Raw genomic sequence first — 16,910 nt, forward strand, 5'->3', positions numbered from 1 at the left:
TACAAGCAGTATGCGGCCTCCTTGTTCTTGCGACCAAAATGCTCCACTTCATCCTCATCTTTATTAAAATTAATTTGCCAATTACACCCCCATTCTGCAAGTTTATTAATGTCTTCTCGTATATTCTTGTAGTCTTCATCAGTATCAGCTATACCCCGCCCCAAACTGGTGTCATCCGTAAATTTTGAAATTGTACATCCGATTCCCGAGTCCAAATCGTTTATATAAATTGTGGTCATGATGTGGAGATGCCGGTGATGGACTGGGGTTAACAATTGTAAACAATTTTACAACACCAAGTTATAGTCCAACGATTTTATTTTTAATCCCACAAGCTTTCGGTCCATCACCGGCATCTCCACATCATAAATTGTGAACAGTGGTCCCAGCACCGATCCTTGTGGAACACCAATTTCCACCTTTTACCAGTCTGATGAGCGAACCTTAACCCCTACTTCCTGCTTTAATGCAGTGATCAAGAGAAACTTCTTTACACAGGGAGTTGTGAAACTGTGGAAATCACTTCCAAAGTTCTGTAATGACAAGTGGCCTCATGTTTTTATCCAAGACATCACACAGCCCAGTCATTTACTCCAAATGTTGATGCAATGGTTCAAGCTAAGAGGTGCCAGGTATTGGGAGCAGCAGTAGCAATAAATAAAATCTAAACGTAAGTAAGTACCAATATCGTTCATCTTCATCTATTTCTAGTTTAATAACTTTTGCTGAATGTGGCCCAGGCCAAGTGCCATAATATCGGATCAGGCTCATCATCCAAAATGAGTTTGACAAGCCTAAGATAGACAAAGTGAAGCGGATTACCCTCATCCACGAACCCAGCAACTTCTTCAAAAAACTGAAGCAAGTTTGCAAGACACGACCTTCTTTCCCGGAAGCAGTGTTGAGGATCTCTAATGGCGCCTTCTCTTTCCCCGTGGTCATAAACAGCATCTCTTCGGATCCCTTCAAGCATATTCCCTCTGATCGATGTCACACCGATGGACCTGTCATTCCCTGGCTCTGATTTGTCCCATTTAATGAAAATGGGAACTACGTAAGCTATTTTCTAATCTCAGGAGACAATCGCTGACTCTACTGAGCTGTTGAAGATACACGCAAGGGGCTCACAGAGCACCCGTCTGATCTCTTTAAACACCCGTGGGTGAATATCATCGGGACCTGGAGCACAATCTATTTTGAGATTTCGTATTTTATCCAAGATGACATCCCTTTCTATTTTAATATTTATGATGTTATTGTCGACAGCACATCCCACAGCTGGAATCTGAGCATCATCCACAGGAGTGTAGGCTGATGAGAAATAGTCATTTAACAGCTCTGCCATAGCCTGGGAATCTGCCCTGAACTGCCTTTCAGTGGACCTAAACTATCTTTAACGGTCTTCTGACGCAGCTGAAAAGGCGTTTGCTTTTATTCCCACAATTGTGCACCTTCTGCTTTTCCAATGATCTCGTCGCATCTCCAATGGCTGCTTTTGTCTCCCTCGATTGTGGGTGATATTTGACACTATCCTCCTGTAAACTGAATTCATCCTGATCTGACCTGAGTTAAATGTAAGACAGTTCGGGGAGTCAGGAATCATTCACCTTGAGACCTAAACTTACAGGTAAAACCCCAGACGGTTCCTTCGTAAGGTTTCCTCTGGTTCCTCGGCATATATTTGTCAGGATGCCTAAACACAGCTTTCTTACAGTCCACTCCTGGAGGTCCCACTCCCTGAGCCTACAACCTTCAGCAGTGTCAGTGGTGGAGTTCACAAATGAACTGAAACCCTTCGCAATGCGAAAACAATTTTGCGTTTCCAAAATAAAAGGACTGACATTTATTGTGGAAACAGTCTGGTGTCGCTCACTGCAGAAACATCCATGTCAGAGTGAAGCGGCACTTCTGCAATCTTTGGACCTTGTCTGTCAAGGAGAATTCTGATTTCCGTGAAGGCAATCTCAGGTTAAATGGTGGAAGATCGGCCGTGCTCAGCTGGCCATCGAAACCGTGCATTTTTTTGCAGACAAAACATATATTTGAAACCAGGAAACACGAGACTATGAACCTTAAGGCAAAAGTTCCCCTACCGTCCCTGGGTGGGCTCGAACCACCAATCTTTCAGTTAACAGCCGAACGCGCTAACCGATTGCGCCACAGAGACACGACACGTTTGTGTTTGAATCATTGATTAAACGAGTTAAAAATTCAGGTTGCCGCGATCAATATCACATCTCTCCACTATCAGTTTACTTTTCCAAAATAAAGGGTGTGAAGTTTGCACGAGTGAAAATCTGTGCTGTCTCATTTCTGAACATTAAACTCACCTTGCCATTAAACACCTGTATGTTGGAAGTCTTCGTCCCATCGTGGCAGAGAGGATTGATTTTTCGAGCTGTGATTCTCCATTCTCAATTCCAGTAATATTCAGGTGTGGTGAAAATGAGAGGAGATGAAACGAGCAGGTCCAACGAGCGGGTCTGTGGCACTGCACGGTGTCTACAAAGTGGTCGCTTGCACTTACAATGAAGCTGACGGCAGTTTTCACCATTAAACCAGTAACTATGATGTTAAGAAAAAATGTGGCCGACAAACATTCGATTTCCGCGCGGTGACACTGGGTCAGAGTAAAGTTCAGTTAATGCGATTGCCGAGTGGCGAGAGGGTGGATTTGGAACTCCTGTGCGGCTGCACTGCGCATTGTCCAGATCTGCTTGTAGCGATATTCATTCAATTCATCGCTGACAGGGACAGTTTGATTCAATGTCTCTTTTCTCCTGTAATTGGTGAGATTTCAAAAGTTGAAAACCACCCGTGCTGACCCCAACCTCGCCACTTACACGCTGACAGATACAATGCGGTCACAGTCTGGTTCATTGAGATGAAAACCGAGAGCGATTTCACAGTCGAATGCAACGCGAACAAAACGTATTTAAATAAAGTGCAGGTCACAGAGGTGCCTTTAAAGTCCCGATTGTTCGAAGCAGAACTGGAAAATGCGCAATGCAGCAGCACAGGAATTCCAAATGAACTCTCCGTGGAGGAAAATGAGTGACAGGAGCAGAAGGAGATACCACGTGAAAGATTTGGACCCAGACCTGCTGCATGAGACTTTAAATGTTGTCCACCTTTAACTGTCGCTCACAGTGTCAGAACAGTCACTGTTATCATTAGCCTTCTTGCACTGCAGCTCCTCAATAGCCACATGTTATCACAGCATCGCTTTCTTCAAATTGAATCCCAGTGTGAAAACTTACACGATTTCAAACCTAAGCAAAGGTGTGCGAGATTGGATGGAGAGTGTGAGTGGAGGTCATGGTCTCGGGGGTGGGGGGAGTGATATCATCACCTGAGCATTAAGATAGCCCACATACCAAAGAAGCAGGGAGATGAGATCTTTGTGTCTATTTTTCCCGTCATGTGCAAAATCCATCCCTTCTCAAAGGCCAGCACGGTTCTTTCCCTCTCCCTCCCTGCTGTCCAGGTCAGGATGGGATTCATGAATTCCCCTGTGTTTTCATCAAGCTTCTAATTCACCTGGCAGCTGGAGGAATAGAGGAAGCGGGAGGGGAAGAATAGTCAGAAACAGGAGATGCCACGTGAAACGGGCCGAATCTTGTGTATGTCAGTTGCTTCAAATGATCCACTGCAGCCCTGTCTCGCCTCGCAGCTTTCCCATGAGTTGAATCGATTCGGCCGATGCGTGTGTGCATTTTGGAAATGTAAACAGAGACATCCGCTGCTCGTGGGAGCATTTCACCTCACTTTTCCATTTCATGCGCAGACCTACCCGCACTCGGTACTGTCATGGCCTGAACAAGCCTTTTGTGTTCTCACAGAAAATGCCACTTTGTGCGAGCAGCTTTTCTGGACTGGACTGCACTGAGCTGGGACACAGAGAATATTCAATGAATGAAATCAGTACTTCAAACAGAAAACATTCTTCACTCACTCATCCTGATACATTAGCGCCTCTTTTCTTGAATTATTGTTTCATTCATTGCAAAATAGGAACAGGAATCGGCCATTCAGCCCCTCGAGCCTCCGGGTTAATACATACTTCTTGAGGTGGGGTGCCCAGAACTGAATGCAGTCCTCCAGATGGCGTCTCACCAGAGCTCTGTGCATAACTTCCACCTCTTTGTATTCGAACCCTCTATAGATAAACGGGGAGAGTGAGAGCTCAAGAGAGAAAGCGAGAGACAGCAAAAGAAAGAGGGAGAGAGAGCACTCCGCATTGAACAAACTTTCTCAGGAGTTCATTTGAAACCCCACTGAGCTTTCGAACCACTTGCTCTGCCGCATCAAAAGCTCATAAGCTGCATATGGGTAATGTGAAATCATATAATTCATAACCGGTTTACTCGCGCAATGGGTAGCACATCGGACTTTTCGCTCAGAAATTGTGTGTTCGCATCGCACCACCGTTAAATTTTAGTTCGTTGATTTCGGAGCTGGGAAGTGAAATTTTGCAGCAAAACCGGAACAAGATCATTAATATCTGTCAAGGAAGGGAAACAGCCCCCATCCACTTTCTCTTATACTAGTGGCTCCAGTCCCACCTGAATTTATAATGAGCTGGATTGGCGAAACACTCTCAAGAAGGAGGCTCATCATCTGCTCACCGAGAAAGTCAATCTACTGGACTTCCAGCTCTGTCAGACGGAATGTTCCTTCAGACAGGTTTCTAACTGGACACATTCATCCTGCTGCCGTGCGAGCATTGGTGCTTGAGGGGTAGAATTCTTGCTTGCAGTAATTCTATTCCTGTAAAAGTAGCACGTGAAGAACGCAAGATGGAAAGTATCGTGGCTGAGCCGTCGAACGCGCAGGGTTAAAGCTCAAGCTAAATCCCATAATTTGTAGATGGATCAAAATCATAGTATGTGGCTCCAATTCCGAAGCCTCCCTCTGTAAACTAAGAAGACTAAACATCTCATCTGCTATTGCGACAGCGTCGGCCGGAGAAACCACATGGCTGAACAAAAAACTAGATCCATTACGGAACACACCAATTGTAAATAGAAACTTAGAAAATAGGAGCAGGAGTCGGACATTCGGCCGTTCGAGCCTGCTCCGCCGTTCAATATGATCATGGCTGATCCTGGACCTCAATACCATATTCCCGCTCTCTCCCCATACCCCTTGATGCCTTTTGTGTCTAGAAATCTATCCAGCTCCTTCTTACATATATTCAGTGACTTGGGTTCCACAGCCTTCTGTGGTAGAGAATTCCATAGGTTCACCACCCTCTGAGTGAAGAAATTTCTCCTCATTTCAGTCCGAAATGTTCTCATCTGCTATTGCAACAGCATACGCCAGAGGAACCACACGGCTATGCAAATAACTAGATGCATTTTGGAACACACCAATTGTACCTTCAACTCCGGCCGAAATTTTCACAAGGAAAAGGATTGGTTGGTTTCGGTGGGCCTCGAATAACAACCTCGCCATTTCCCGGCCCTGGACTGTCATATAAGGACCGCGCACTGACTGATTGCGCCGCTAGAGCCCAGTCACTTTGATCACCTGTCCCACTCTGCTGGAAAGAATCTTAAGGTGAGAGGCCCTTACCTGTGGAAACGTGTCCAGTCATTGCGATGAAAATAATATCTGCACTTTCACTTTCAGCTTCTTCACATCCTCTGCTCCATCGAACGACAATCGGGTTTTCTGCGAACAGGCCAAAATGAACATTGGCAGAAATTCTAACAGCAGTGGGATTCAAACCCACGCCTCCGTAGAAATTTGATGGAACACCTGAGACCGCGAGGGCACGCTACCATAATGTCACAGTAATGTTTAAAGAGCTGTTTAATGCTCAAATAAATGAATTGAAGCTAATTGATCGCATTTACCCCGTGCTGCGGTTGTTCTCCTTGGAGCAGAGAACATTTAGAGGAGATTTGATAGAAGTGTTCAAAATCATGTCGGGTTTAGATAAAGTAAATAAATAGAAACTGTTCCCATTGGCGGAAGGGTCGTGAAGCAGAGGACACAGATTTAAGGTGATTGGCAAAAGATCCAAAGGCGACATGGGGAAACACTTTTTTACCAACGAGTAGTTGTAATCTGGAACGCGCAGCCTGAAAGGATAGTGGAAGCAGATTCAATCGTGGCTTTCAAAAAGGAATTTGATAAGTACTTGAAGGGAAAAAATGCAGGGCTACCGGAAAGGAGTGGGGGATTGGGACTAACTGGATTGCTCTTACGATGAGCCTGCACGGGCTCGATTGTCTGAATAACTTCCTTCTGTACTGTAACCAACCTCAAGGGCAATGAGGGATGGGCAATAAATGCTGGCCTCGCCAGCGACGCCCACATCCCATGAACGAACTCAAAAAATAATGACTGTATAATTCTATTTATACAGTTTATTTTCATTGCATGCATTTCTCTATCTCTCCATGTCTCTGTCTCTTGTGTTATCCCCTGATGGACTTTTCAGGCTTCCTTGCACGGCGATGGCTGATCTAACCTGCAACACCAGCAGAGGAGGTTAAAGAATGATTGGGACAGGAGGAAAAGTAAAGGGGCAATCCAGCTGCTGCAGCCAATGTCCACACATTAATGCCTCTTCTCTCTCGCAGTGAAACAGAGGCACCAATTTGATTAAAGTATACTTATAGTAGATTGTATATTCACACCATTCCGAGACAGACGGCAATAATATCATGGAATCATACAATCATAGAAAGTTACCCCACAGAAGGAGGCTATTCGGCCCTTCGTGTCTGAGCCGTCCGAAAAAGAGGTATCGAGCCTCAACCCACTTTCCAGAGTTTGGTCCACAGTCTTTTGGGCCAAACCCTCTGCCTCCATGAATCGATCTCCTTGATGCTCCCAAATCAGATTCCGGTTCTTACTACCCGTTTAAAGTTTACATGCCTGTGGAAGACTTTTGGATTGCCTTTTATGTTGGCCGCCAATCTATTCTCATACCCTCTCTTTGCCCCTCTTATTTCCACTTTCAGTTCCCCTCTGAACTTTCCATATCCTGCCTGGTGAATGAATAAAAAAAAAAGTTAGGATTTCCGTCAGCCTGAAACAGAAAGTTATGAGTTGATTAATGACGATTTGAACAACTATTCGTCTTTTTTCAGAGTTTAATGAGTATTGCGAAATTAATACAGTAAACTATTTTGTAGAATTTAATTCCGTGAACGGGAAAGGGACCCATCTCCCACACTGAGAGCATTTGAAGTCGGCAGCTATCTTCTGAGGGTTTCCTATAGCAAGGTGCGCAGCAGAGTTTCTGTCGTGTCGTGGTTATCACGTTCACTTAACACGCGAACGGTCCCCGGTTCAAAACCGGGCAGAAACATTTCGAAAAAGTTACGCACTCAAAATCAATACGTCTGAAAAAAAGCAAGAATTCAGTCTGTGGTTCAATGTGAATAAAATACCACACCTCACCGAACCGATATATTTTCCATTCTCTGTCTAGTTCAATACACATTCAAACACTACACATATACAGACAGTGTCTCGCCCTCATTCACGTTTCATGCCCCGACTGTGCAGGAAGCCCCACTCAAAGCTGCACATTGCGATTGTTTTCAGTTGATTTGTGAGAGGTCATTAAAGGATCCTGCAGCGCTGCCTCTGTTTATAAATACAGTTATAAACAGCATTGCAGCCGCGGCAACAAACAGATCAGTTTTTCGATGTTCGATGTTCCCCAGCTCCCGCATTGAGTGAGGCCACGAGAGCAACAACATTCAGGCCGCCTGTCCGATCACAAGTGGCTGGCAGGAAGCTGTAATTGCCGCTTCAGGCAGCGCATTACTGCCAATCCCTGGGAAACAAGATAACACCGAAGCTTTGACAACACATTGCAGGCATCGTCTGTCCCGTAGTTGTTGCTCCGCTGCGAAGACAGAACTTGCCAGCTGTTTCAAAATTTACAGCCAGAACCCGTTTTAAAAGTCTGTTGCTCTACCGACTGAGCTCCGCAGGCTCAGCAATTTGTTAAGTTCCTATCGTACATATTCATTGTAGGACTCTGAATTATCCATCGTCGACGTCGAAATTGGGTGAGGGTCCCTGTTATAAAATTGTCAGCAACGTGTTGAGGAGAATCCTTGTTCCTGTTGAACATGATGTAAGAAACATGGACAGTGAACTCGTGAGTTTACAATTCTTCGTGTTTGTGCCAAATAAGAACATAAGAAATAGGAGCAGGAGTAGGCCAATCGGCCCCTCGAGCCTGCTCCGCCATTCAATAAGATCATGGCTGATCTGATCCTAACCTCAAATCTAAATTCATGTCCAATTTCCTGCCCGCTCCCCGTAACCCCGAATTCTCTTTACTTCTAGGAAACTATCTATTTCTGTTTTAAATGTATTTAATGATGTAGCTATTATTCAACAATGTCTTGTCATTTGTTAGCAGAAATTAAAATAACACTTTACCCAGTGGCTCAAAAGCTAAACTTGTCCCACACGGGAGCTGGAAAAGGCCTCTCGACCTTTCAGCGTATTAACATCTGTAAGCTGAATAATTTCACCCGTTACACAGTGACACCAGGGAGAATATTTCCCATCCAGATTTTCCCCACACGAAACTTCCAACTGATGAATATCCGCTAAACGAAAAGAAGAACTGTATGTTTAGTTCTTTAGATTGAAAGATCTCGTACCGGCCCCTTTGCCATATCAGCTGCCGCTAATAGCTCCCTCTCCCCCTATAAACAAGTAAATTCACACCGACAATTGCAAGATGGTCGGCCAGAGGAACCCAAGTGCTCACATGGGAACACTGAGAAGTAGATGCGTTATGGAACATACCAGTTGTACCTTGAACTCAAAATGTTCGATTGTTACAGATGAGGCTCAAACTCACAACCTGGGCATTTCTGGAGTTCATAAAAGTACCGCACGCTGAGCGCTTGCGCCACAAGAGCAGCGCACAATCGGTCCGATCAGTGCTCCCGTCAAACAGCTTCATTTTCCGTCTCTGAATTATCGCTTTGTGATCTTTCTCCGATTTCTCCAAGAAGCGTCCAATCAAGATGCGCTTCGATAAATATCCGCAGTGAACTTTAAAAGCCGTGGAATCTGAAACAAAACCCCAGAAGATAAGAACTTTTATTGATCTTATTATTAACTAAAGGACAACTATTGATGGTGCTTTAAGGAGGATTTGGAAAAAGTGTGAAATGAAACTGAGAAACTCTCTCCTGGCTGTCGTTGATTGAAGGGATGGGCGTTATTTCATTTGAAAACCGAGGCTCGGAACTTCCTGATGGAGAATTGTGACAGAAGATTGTGATTAGTGGCAGTTGCCGGGGAGATCTGGAGGAGAGGGTGAAAAGTCAAAGCCACAGCTGTGACAGCTCAATTGCTCTGCTTATCTGTAATATTTAAAAAGTAATGTAAAATACAGGACAAACCGATTTGGTATTGGTTATCAAAAATACTGAAGGATACAGGTTCAAAGGGGGATTTGTGAAAAGGGAACAGATTTAAACGCCAGACCTAAATCATTCCACATGAATCTGAAGCGTCTTGAGGAAAATGGCAGCGCGAACTGTGATGTTCGTGTCATCACTTCAAAGACCCTCCAATTACCGACAGTATCTTTGAACGAGTTGTGCAGCAAAACCGTGAGTGAAGCCGCTTTGCATTTGTCAAACGTGTAGGTGACGATATTGGCGTTAATAAGGGTCGATTTCAATTATTTGAAATCTCACCATACCTCTTGACCCGAAACTCGACTGTAAAATCGGGCTTTTCCTGTAGGTCGTGAATTGAAGGGAAAGCCGCATCAAACAGATCAGAGAAATGAAGAGCAGAAAATGTGGATGAAATTTGCACGAGTGAAAATCCCTGTTTTTCGGAAGACTTTGTCCCCAATGGTGGAGAGGATTGATATTTCGAGCTGTTATTCACCAGCCTTAACTTCAGTAATTTCCTGTTTGCTGACAATGAGATGAGACGGAATGAACAGGTCTAACGAGCCGGTCTGTAACACAGGACAATGATTCAGTGCAGCTCGTTACCCAGTCACTGGGCTCCGTTATAGCCGCTCCTGTCAGTCACACACAAAGATAAATTGTAAATCGGAAACAGAAAGAGTTAATGTATAACACTTAATATCAACCACCAGTTTTTCCCTCTTTCCGGCTTTTAAAACAATCTGTTTCACAGTTTGTCAAACCCAAAACAGCCTCTGGGATTTGCTGATCGAGAATTTCAGTGGAAATTGGGACCGTCACTTAGTATCGGAACAAATATACCCGCTGAGGTTTCGGGGTTGTTACTGGTTTATTTATATCAGTGAGTGACAGGTTTTAAACTAGCTGAGGGTCTAAACCTGAGGTAAGAGCCTGGGATTGACAAGAGATTCTACAATTTCTCAAGTTAAATTCCACTGATTCCACCAACATTGTACATCACACCCCTTAAACATTGTTACCTTTTACTATATAAAACTGGTGAGGGTGGAAATGGGAAATAACTGAAAAAACCTTCATTTTATCTAACTTATTATTATTATGCAAACAATGTACAGCCAATCCCAAAAAAAGACTCAATGTAAAACCAGTCGCCAGTCCCAGACCCGCTGTGCCCGTGATGTGATTTTCATCCGATTCTGACTGACTTAGTATCAGACGCGCTCCCGTCAACAGTGAACGGATGGGGCCGGATTCATAAGAGAAAAATGAGGACCGACCTCCGCATAACCTGTCCTCATAATTTAACCATTTTAGCCCCGGTATCATTCTCGTCATTCGGCGCTGCACCACTCCAAGGCCAATATTTCCTTCCTGATGTGTGGTGCCCAGAGCTGAATGCAGTACTTTAAATGGGGTCTCAGCAGAGATTTATATCTTTAACACACTTCCCCCCTTTGAATATCGGCTTCCTTGAAATAAAGGCCAACATCCCATGAGACATTTAAAGTAATTTTTCACCCATTCCACTGGCTTTCAGCGATTTCTGTACTTGGACCCCTAAATATCTCTGCTCCTCCACAGTTCCTAGCTTCTCACCATTCAGAAAATACTCTGATCTGTCTTGCTTCAGTCCAACGTCGATGAACTCACACTTCTCCATATTGAAAGTTTGAACAGACTGGAACTCTTCTGTATGGAAAAGAGAAGGCTGAGGGGTGACCTGATATCGGACTTTAAGATTATGCAAGGGTTTGATAGGTTAGACGTAGATAAGGTGTTTGCATTTGTGGAGGTGGAGACTCCAAATCATTGGGGTCATGGATATCAGGTAGTCACCATTTAATTCAACATGGCATTGAAGAGGAACACATTTACCCAGAGGGTCGTTAGAATGTGCAATTCGCTCCCACAAGGAGTAGTTTAGGCGAATAGCATGGATTCGTTTACAGCGAAGCTAGAAAAACAAATGGAGGAGAAAGGAATATAAGGGTTTGCTCATAGGGTTAGATGAAGAGGGGTTGGCGGAGGCATGTTTGCAGCATGAACACCGGCATTGTCTAGTTGTGCCGAATTGCCTGTTTCCGTGATGTACATTCTATGTAATTCTATGTTACTCCATCTGCCACAGTTTTGCCAACTCACTTAATTTATCAATTTCCCTTGGTAACTTTATGCTTCCATCTACACGACTCACTGCGACACCTATCTTGGTGTCAGCGACACACGTGGATACACGGCTCTCTATTCCTTCCTCTACGTCATTTATATGCCGGGTCTCTGTCTCCCACCTTCGAACCAACTCCCTACCCATTTCATTAGGTTGCCTTAAATTCTACGCACTGTCATTGTCGTTAACAGTCTCTTATATGGTACCTTATCGAATACCTCTGGAAGTCAATATCATATAACAACCATGGACACTCCATTATCTACCACGTTAGTTACATCTTCATAAAGTTCAACTAGTTTTGTTAGACTTGACTTACCCTTTACAAATCCATGCTGGTTCTCTATGATCAATTCATGTTTATCCAAGTGCTCAATCTCTCTTTCCCTAATAACGGATACTGGCAACTTCCCCACAAAGGATGTCAGATAAATGGGTCTATAATTTCCAACATCATCTCTGCTACCCATCCCAAATAATGGAGTGACATTGAAATTGTTTCCATCGAAGGAACAATTCCTGAATCGAGAGAGTTTGAACGATCATGACTAAATCATGTACAATTTCCTCACCGAGTCCTCTCAGTCCCCTGGGATGGTAACCATCAGGTCCTGGAGATTTGTCGATCTTTAATCTAATTATTTTCTCCATTGCCATTATTTTACTTATACTGAATCCCCTTGATTTATTTACAGTTTTCCTCATATCTCTGATATGTTAGGCTCATTTATTTCTGTGAAGAACGAAGCAAAGTAAATATTTAGCAACTCTACATTTCATGATTTTCAATTACAATATCACCTCCATCTGTCTTTAAGCGGCCCACATTACTCTTAGTCTCCCTTCTTTCACTTAACATACTGGTAAAAATCTTGACTGTTGTCCTCATTTTCCCTAACAGGTTTTTCTCCTTTTCCCTGTTTGGACCTCTTCCGGTTTTTTAATTTTCAGCACCAAAATAAACAATACTTTGCTGTAAAGTTCGTCTCAATAGTTCTTCACTTTCAGAGCGAGAATTGTCTAAACCGGTAATTTATTTAATGTAACAATCATAAGTACACATACTCATCCGTTTATCAACGCATTGATGGATGCACAAAGATGAACACAACGAGATATGCAGGCAGCATCGGGATGCACAGGTGAACGGACAAGCGAAATCGACAAAGATGAAACGGTCTGATGAAACGTATCGCTGATAGATATTAGTGAGAGGAGGTAGGGCAATGTTATCATGAATGGGCGCTGTGGCTTAGTTGGTTAAAGCATCTGTCTTGTAAACAGGAGATCCTGGGTTCAACTCCCAGCAGTGCCTTGTATAACTAATTATTTTTACCTTATTTGTGGAATCAAGCGACAAAATGGCACTTTGGAATTGGTATTTGTTCAGGTTTGAGGAGGAAACGGATATCAGATTGACTCTTCCAAAACGCCCTTTCATTGTGCAGTCAGACCTCTTATAGAATGTGTCTGTAACGGGTTAACTTAAGACACGTTCTTGTTTCTGGGCTCGTTGGGGTCAGGGTACAATTCACGATTTGAGGTTCAAACCCGGAAGTCGTCCTAATTTGGACCTGGACTTGTGATCTTGACCTGCGGTGAAAATCTTTGCAAAGAGGAAAATGAAGTCCCCAAATCACTCCACCTGAATCTCCAGACCCCGATGAAATATATCCCAGGCTGTTAACAGAAGCAAGGGAGGAAATAACGGAGGCTCTGACCATAATTTTCCAATCCTCCCTGGTTACAGGTGATATGCCGAAGGATTGGAGGACTGCTAAAGTTGTATTGTTGTACAAAAAGGGAGAAAAGGATAGATCAAGTAATTACAGGCCAGTCAGCCTAACCTCGGTCAGGCTGAAGGTATTCTATTAAATCTACTCTGCACTTCCTCCACGGCAAATACAGGGAGGAGGGATCTCCCTACTGACAAGCCTCAGCTCTATCAGGAGAGGGAGACTGACCCACGCTCTCTCTTACTTCTGGGATGTGCCACTTTTGGGGAAAAAAAGGTGAATTTCTCTACATCTTTAAACGCTCTGTCTCACTGCACATGGTTTAAAGTGTATTGTGGGACGCTGTGAGTGTCTCTGTACCTGTGAACTATCTGACTCACTGCACTGATGTTCAATGTGTACTGTAGGATAGTATGTAAGTATCTCTGTATCTTTAAACTCTCTGTCTCTCTGCACAGCAGTGACAGTGTATTGTAGGATGGTGTGTGTTTCTTTATGCCTTTCTCCTCTCTGTCTCTCTGCACAGCATTGACAGTGTATTGTAGGATGGTGTGAATGGGATGAGGGTCTGTGGGGCGAAGTGTAGCCGATTGGGAGCAGCGCCCGTTTGCGGGGTGAGTATTGCACGCTTGATTTTCTCGCTCCCTTCTATCTTTCTTTCTCTCTTTCTTTCTTTCACCTCCATCTCTCCCATTCTTTCATTCACTCTCGTTTCATTCCTCTTCTTTCTTTCTTTGCCTTTCTGCCCCAGCACCTTTGTCTGTATCCTGTTTTTGTTCCCTCATGTGTCTCTGTTGGATGATCCAAAATTCAGACCCGCCGCTTCTTCCAGCTTTTCCTTCCTTCCACAATCATGGTCTATTTCATTGAGATTTACTGCGGCCTTGCCCACTCTAACATTTACTTTCACATTCTTACGCCTTTAAGTTTGCTCCACATCGACCGCTGTTTCTCGGGGGCACATGTCCCGTTCGCATCAATGTTCATTTGTGACTTGAAACCAGTCGATACATTTCGATCTGCTCCAGAGACAAGCTCTAAGAAAGCAGGGCTGGCATTCGGTCGGACAGCGCATACTTTTCCGTGAAATTTCCATGGGTATCTTGTGATACGGGGGATGTTAACTGAAGAACTGGGTTTTGTTTCCATGGTCATTGGCGCTTTTCCCCGAGCAGTTGATGTGCGGGAGAGACGGGCGGCGCTGCATAGCTGCGAATGACGGCTGGAAGGTGCATTATTGGTAATCTGGGCGGTGCAGCAAAGTCGGAAATGTTTCGCTTGATCTTAATAGGTCTGTGGAAATGTCCGATTGAAAAGGAATGAGCAGAAATGAAAAGAGCGGCAATGGTGAAAAGGTGACGATTACAGGAGGTTGGCCGTGAGCGAAAGGTCCTTTGAAAGCTCGGCGCGGAGGAGATTTTGTTCGGAAACGGCAGACTTTAAGAGCGTGAGGAAAGTGAAGTGCGAGCTGCGTCCTTGGATCAAATTGGGTGTTTTCAGGAAAACAGCCATTGTGAAATCACAAAAATGAAAACAGAAAATGCTGAAAACGCTGAGCAGGTCAGGCAGCACCTGTGGTGAAAGAACCAGAGGGAACTTTTCAGCTCCATGACCTTTATCATCAGATCTGAATGGCTGATCACATGTGTGACTCACTGCGCTGTCTCAGATGCTGGTTTCCATCTTTGAATTATGTGGGTTCGAATCTCACTGCTGCCAGAATTTGTGCACCCTTCCATTTTGGCCGCCTCACCAAAAACCCTTCTTTGATAAGAAGTGCTTTTCCGCATTGCTGATTTACACCTGTTTGCACAATTCAGCTAAGTCTGGATTGCCACCCAACTGTTTCTTAGACGGAGGTGTTGGGACTGTAAGGGGTGATCTCGGCGAAGTATCAATCAATGTGCACAATGGCGCCCTGGTGAACCGAGTACCTCTTATAGTCAGTATAATATAAAAGATATGGACCATAATTATGAATTTCTTCTTTGCATCACAGTAGGATTTATTATCAGGGAATGTACATGAGCAGGTCGATTTACGTCACGCTCCGGTCGCTTCGCATCGCCTCCCACAAATAGAATAGAATCAAAGAAAGGTCACAGCACGAAAAGAGGCCATTCGGCACATCGAGTCCGTGCCGGCTCTCTGCAAGTTCAATCCAGACAGACCCACTCCCCCACCCTTTCCCTGTGGCCCTTTATTTTCTTTCGTTTCAAATACTTATCCAGTTCCTTATTGAAGACCATGAGTGAATCTGCCTCCATCACCCCCTCGGGCGGTGTATTCCAGATCCTAAACACTCGCTGTGCAGGAAAGTTTTTCCTCATGTCACCTTTGGTTCTTTTGCCAAACACCTTAAATCGATGTTCTCTGCTGCTTGAACCTTCCGCCAATTGGAACAGTTTCTCTCTATCTCCTCTGTCCAGATCCTTCATGATTTTGAATACATCTATCAAATCTCCTCGTAACCGTCTCTGTTCCAAGCAGAACAACCCCAGCTTCTCCAATCTATCCATGAAACTTATACCCCTCATCCCAAGAATCTTTGCAGTAAATCTCTTCTGTGGGGATTTGGTATTAACATCACCGAACCCCCACCATCAACATACTAGTGGTTATCATTTACCAGAAACATAACTGGACCAGCCACATACATACTGTGGTTACAAGAGCAGGTCAGAGGCTGGATATTCTGAGCCAAGTCACTCACCTTCTAATTCCCCAATGCCGTTCAACCATCGACAAGGCGCAAGTTGAGTGAGTTGGAATACTCATGTGATAGCCATCGACCTGAAACGTTAACTCTGTTTCCATGTCGAAAGATCCTGCCTGACCTGCTGAGGATAAACACATTTACAGTTGTCGCTTCAGGTTGGCAACATAGCCAGTATTTTCATTTTGAATAAAGGAGCTTTCGCTTATTTCAGCATGCGACGAGGTGGCCGAGAGGTTAAGGCGATGAACTGCTAATCCATTTTGCTATGCATGCGTGGGTTCGAATCCCATCCTCGTCGTTATTTTGTTTAAGTTTTCTTTCTCTCATTCAGTCCACCCAGAAGATCTGGTCGAAGTCCCATCCTTCTCGAAACGGCAGACCGTGGGTATTGCATTGTTTGCTGAAATCAGCTACAGTTCCTTCCAGGAAGGTGTTGAGATTGTATGGTCGCGAAGTATCAGATTGTACATTGGTGTCATTGTAAAAAGAGTAAATCTTATGGTCAACGGAAGAGAAACTTATGGACCACAATGAAGATTTATGACCGGATCATTCCGTGTGCGTGTCCGTTAAAAAGGGACGTACTGTTCGTCCCGGATTATTCCGTATCTGTGTCTGTTTAAAAGGGGTGTGCTGTAAGTCCCGGATCATTCTGTGTGCGTTTTACCCGATTTTCTTGAGACCTTTTTCCTTCTGTACTGCAATGACGATCCTCTCTCGAGAAGAAGGTTCACCGCCTGTTTCGGGCAACTGGTAGGAAAAATAACAAAAACTGATGAGACCAAGTTCATTCTGATGAGCTTCCATTCCAAGCTCCGCACTCTATCCCCCATTCAGTCCCACCCCGCCTGGACATTATAATCTGCGATATTCATAAGGGAATG

At 44.2% G+C, this 16,910-nt stretch overlaps 3 non-coding genes across 3 annotated transcripts; 2 read left to right on the plus strand and 1 right to left on the minus strand.

Moving 5' to 3' along the window:
- Positions 1-2,093: 2,093 nt before the first annotated feature.
- On the minus strand, positions 2,094-2,167 carry trnan-guu (transfer RNA asparagine (anticodon GUU)). Its single transcript has one exon. It is a non-coding gene; the product is annotated as a tRNA-Asn (tRNA).
- Positions 2,168-12,812: 10,645 nt separating this feature from the next.
- trnat-ugu (transfer RNA threonine (anticodon UGU)) lies at positions 12,813-12,886 on the plus strand. Its single transcript has one exon. It is a non-coding gene; the product is annotated as a tRNA-Thr (tRNA).
- A 3,356-nt stretch (positions 12,887-16,242) lies between these two features.
- On the plus strand, positions 16,243-16,324 carry trnas-gcu (transfer RNA serine (anticodon GCU)). Its single transcript has one exon. It is a non-coding gene; the product is annotated as a tRNA-Ser (tRNA).
- The last annotated feature ends 586 nt before the right edge of the window (positions 16,325-16,910 follow it).

The sequence above is a fragment of the Heptranchias perlo genome, chromosome 20 (assembly GCF_035084215.1).
Source record: "Heptranchias perlo isolate sHepPer1 chromosome 20, sHepPer1.hap1, whole genome shotgun sequence".
NCBI lineage: Eukaryota > Metazoa > Chordata > Chondrichthyes > Hexanchiformes > Hexanchidae > Heptranchias > Heptranchias perlo.